Genomic DNA, 5,373 nt, shown 5'->3' with positions numbered 1-5,373 from the left:
ATTTAAATTATAAAGAATTGAAGCGCATAAATATAAAATGGATTATAAAGAATTGAAGCGCATAAATATAAAATGGATTAAAAAACCGCATCTTAGTAAGTAACACAACTCTATAGATAAACAATATAACAGTCTTTATTGCTTGGAATTAGGAAAAGAGACGACATTTTTAAGAACCGTCTACTTCTTTTCGAAGCAGATTCCATAATTTATGATGAAGTTTTTTGGAATCGCGCTAGTGCATTTCAAAATCTGCCGATCTGTACTTGACACGATTTCCACAATGAATGAGCCTTGTTCCAAACGCTGCAGTGAAGTCTACTCAAGTCGACGGTGACTGCAACTATAATTAAAATGTACTTGTTTGGTTTATATTGCAGTAGTGGTTGCCTACTCACTTCATTACTGAACAATCCACCTTTAATGGTGATCAGTTGTTTTTCATGTTCTGACTTGACTTCTCTACAGTCTTTTATGGAGAGTAGTTGTTTCCCACCTACTTCTGCATGACTCCTGTACAATCTTTTATAGTGAGTCAAGTTGATTCCCAACTTGACTGTTTTTGTTTTTTGTTTATTCAAGCAAATGCAAGGAAATTACATAGAAAAGAGTGTTTTCCAACTTTCGCTTGTGTCCAAAAGCATGGAATAAAGTAAAACCATTACTGCACGGCATTGTGACGTATTCCATGACGACTCTTCATAAGGAGCTTTCCTTTCATTTTCTTAATTTATTGGAGAACCACAGACATTTAATAACATCACAATGAAAGGAAAGCTATTTTTATTTAGTGGATCCTATTTTTATTTTATTGTTGAATAATCGTAATAGGCAAAGCGAGCTTTAGTTATTAAAGTTATAATATGTATTCTACCTCTTGAGTAAGGTCTTCTTCCTCCAAAGAATCATTGCCTCAAGAGAATTGTTCTTGGTGATATGAGCTACTAGCTTCTTCTTTTTAAGCTTGCCACTGACCTCTACAACTTTGTGGCCCTCTTCTTCTAAAGCTTTTACTTTTTCCCTTCAAGCTTTGTGTTTATTTTCCAAATAATTTCTCCTCATCTTTGAGAACATATTGATATGCTTATTCTATTGTTCTTGGACACAAAAGGTTGATTTCATCTTAAATATTGTATCTTAATTCATTGAGATATTGAGCCACTTTCTTAGGTTCATCTTCAATATGACCAAATCTAATTGTCAACCTATAAATTCTTTTGCATAATCTTTAATTGACATTTATTTTTGTCTAAAATTTTGCAATTTCTTGAATAGATTAAGTTGGTAATCTTTGGGCAAGAACTTACCTTTTATCTTAGCTATCATCCTATCCTAGCTCTTGATCTTGGAATTTTCTTTCTTTCTCCTTTCATCTTGTACCCCATCCCACCAGAGGGATGCATGACCCTTCAATCGAGTTACTACAAACTTCACTTTCTTGTCACCAGTGACATTTTCATACTCAAAATATTTATTCATTGCACTAATCCAATTGATTAGCTCCTCGGTATCCAATCTACCTTCATACATATGTACCTCCAACTTTAGTTTGGAACTTGCTCCTAGAATTGCTCTAACCATTCTTGTTTCGAGTCCTTGTGCCTCAAGCTTTGTTGCTTCTTCTTGGGGTTTTTCCTCTTTGTCACTGATATCTCCTATGTCAACTTTAATTTTTTATGCAAGTTCCATAGCTTGCAATCGTGCTTGAATGTGTCTCATCTCTTCTATAATCTCTACATTCACATCTTGCATGATTAAATGAAGCTATTGATGTAATCATGATTTCAAGCAATTTACCTAATCATCAACTATCACCCTCAAGACCAGAAGACGCTAATGCTTCAGGATCTGCCTCAAACTTTGTTGACTGGAATGGAAACAATGAAAGTGAAATTGAGATTTTTGCAAAGAACGTTACCGTAGGTTGCCATGAAACTATCAAAGATCTAAGGTGAACATGTGACCAGGCGCACAACCTTCAAAATCAAGAGATTGAATTGGTTGAGGGTGCTATGAAAACGTTTAAAACAACCTACAACGTACTTCAGACCTACTACGAATTGATCTAATAAATGTGATATAGAGAGTTTCATAGAATAAACGATTTAACAACACCAAAGCATAACTTCCATGAATTTGTTAGTCATGTATGGCCCCTTGAATAGTATGGTAATTGATTTAAATGGAAGTTTTTTGTTGTGCCTATTGATTTTGAATATGTGTAACATATGTAGCCTTTGAGAAAAATTATGAACTACTACAATGTACAATCAAGTTTCTCTTTGCAACAACATAACTACAATGTGAGTTTTCTTCCTTCCATGAATAGTGCTAAGGCATTTAAAATATTAAGGATAAACTTCAAGATTTACAGTTCAACTAACTCTCATAGAATAAATGATTTAACAACACCAAAGCATATCTTCCATGAATTTGCTAGTCATGTATGGCCCCCTGAATAGTATGGTAATTGGAAAATGGAAGTTTTTTGTTGTACTTGTTGATTTTGAATATGTGTAACATATGTAACCTTCAAGATTTACAGTTCAACTAACTATGACTATGCACACACTCTAAACGCCCTAATTAAATAACTGCAATGATAGTTTACTTTCTTCCATGTATAGTGCTTAGGGATATACAATAACATTTAAAATATTAAAAAAAAAAATTATATTCTAAAAAAAAATTCAAGCAAAGTATAACATTTAGCCCACTAGATGGGAAATAGATTTCCATAAATTGGAAGATGAAAAAATGTTGAGTTTGATGTAAAGAATTTGACCTTGTACAAAGTCTTATGCTATATGCTATTTAATCACATGAATAAATACTTTGCATGAATAACCAAACAATGGACATACTAACTACAGATACAATCAAGCTTATAGTAGAAGGAGCTACAGACTTATCCCCGTGCGTCCAAGTATTCTTTATATCAACATTTGGAAGTAACCCTGAACAATCTACACAATTTCGACTAAATATTTCTGATGGTACACACAAGCACAAAGCAACATTGCCCAAGAAGTATAATGATTACATGCTCTCTGAAGAGATCAAAATCGGATCCATAGTAAAGTTATCAGAGTACAACTATCCCAAGTCAAGTAAGACACGATAAGGAGCTAATTATGACGGCATTTTTTGGATTAAAATAAATAAATTAAAAAATGATGCTTATAGAATTAGAAAATGTAATGTTGATAGTTTGTTTCATTAAACATGTGTAGGTGGATTACAATTATATGCCCAGAGATTGTATCTACCATACATGAAATGATTGGGGAACCAATCCCCCTTGATGCAGACTAGTAATAGCAGGTGGATCAAGTGGCACAACTCATCCCTACTTTTGTTGTTGGAGTAGAAAACCTCCAAAATTCAAGCACACTCTCTCAGACAAAGGTACTATTTGGAGTAAAGAGACCCCAAAGTTCAAGTGGGCTATTGAGCATAACTATGCCTATAAAGAACTTGAATCCATTCCAAACAAGGTGGACCATCTAAGGTCGTGTGATTATAAAGAAAGAAATTCACCGATGCAATAAGCAAACAGGAAGTGGCTGAGTGTTTAGCTTCGACATCAGAGACAAGGAAGGGACAGAGACGCGTGTATCAGGTTTTACTAATATGGCAGATGCACATTATGGTAATATAGACATTGGAGCCATGTATAAGATTTCGGGTGGGGTTGTGAAAACAACTAATAAAATTTATAACAAACTTAACAGAGGGATATAAATAAATTTTGTGCCTGAATCGATAGTAACCCCCTGTGAAGATGACCCTTCCATTCCAAACACTCATTTCTCATTCATGCCTATTAATGAAATACTTGAGCAAAGTAATAATTCAATCATCGATGTTATTGGTGTTGTTATCTGTGTAGAACCAAGCTCTACAATCAGAAGAAGAAATGGAACAGAGGTTACATGGCGTACCATAAAGATACTGGATGTATCTCAAACAACAATAGAAGTTCCAATATGGGGAGCACCATCTGAGAAAGGTGTCCAACTGCAACAAAAATACTACCTTCAAGAGACAACAATCCTAGCAATCAAGAGTGGACGTGTTTGTGAATATAATGAAAAAGTATTGAGTACACCAAGCAATACACACCTAATTCTAAACCCAACGATAGTAGAAGCTGAAAATTTGAGAACCTGGTTTGACCAAAATGTAAGTGACATGCATGAAACTTTGGTTAAGTATGCTAGAAGGAAAAATTACATGTTAAGAAAGAATTTGATTTGTCAAATGTTGAAATGGGAATGCTTTTATGGATGTTTCTTTGTTATTACACACCATAAACATAGAACAACTCTATGTTTGACCAGAACAATTCATTTCTCTTCCAAAATTTTCTCTTTATTTATTTTCCATCATCATTATTTTATTTGAATGGTATGGAGTGCACACCAAGTTGTCTTGTACCTTCCAATAGTTCTATTATTCAAAACATATTTTAGCCACTTCTTTTTTTATGAGAAGTGCTAATAAACTATAAGTTTAAACAATTAAATAATTACAAAGAAAATTAACATAATAGTGATCCTATATACCAATATACATTTATAGAGCTAATCTTGGAGGTTATTTAATGTTTCATTTTCACTTCCTCAATCTTTCTTTTTTGTCTTACATATATAAGGAGTTCATTGTAAATTTATCATAATTTTCATTATAGTGTTTTAATATTTTGTGCTAATACATTTGTGAATTTTTTTTGGATATGACATTCATCTTATTATTGCTCCAACATAACATCAAAGTCATGAACCATAATTTTCTTCCTAATTTTATTTCAATCCCACACTTTGCCCTATCATAAATGTGTCATAGAGAAGGTCCAATTAACTTAGGAGCATCTATCAAATCATCAAATTTCACCACTAAAAAAATTTACAATGGGTTTTCGTTCCCTATACCATATGTATCTACAACCTATTAAAAGGTTTGTACCTATATACAAAATATTTATATTTGCAATGCCAAAAAAGCTTTTTGTAAAAATATTTCTTTTAAACGCGGGTGTTTTCTCTTGGTTCATGGGTGAAATTTTTGGCATAGAAGGCTTCACACGCTCTATTGGCACCAATTAAAATTGCCCATCTACTCTCCATGCCATTTGTAATACTTAGGCATTAGCTTTAAGATCAAGTGGATGAACTTAATTTTATCGCGCCTTAGTTTCCATCATGTGGCAACTCAACCTCACAATGCCCTCATAATAAAAAAAATTGACCCCAACATTTTCTATTTTCTTTTATATAATTAGCATATTTACATCAACTTTGAACATTTATTGTTGAAACAATAAACTTTGAAGTATTTTGTTATAAAATAATCATTTTTTATATTGTTTCG

This window comes from Cryptomeria japonica, chromosome 4 (genome assembly GCF_030272615.1).
Source record: "Cryptomeria japonica chromosome 4, Sugi_1.0, whole genome shotgun sequence".
Classification (NCBI taxonomy): Eukaryota; Viridiplantae; Streptophyta; class Pinopsida; order Cupressales; family Cupressaceae; genus Cryptomeria; species Cryptomeria japonica.
The sequence above is the reverse complement of the archived record's forward strand: the minus strand, read 5'-3'. Positions refer to the sequence as shown.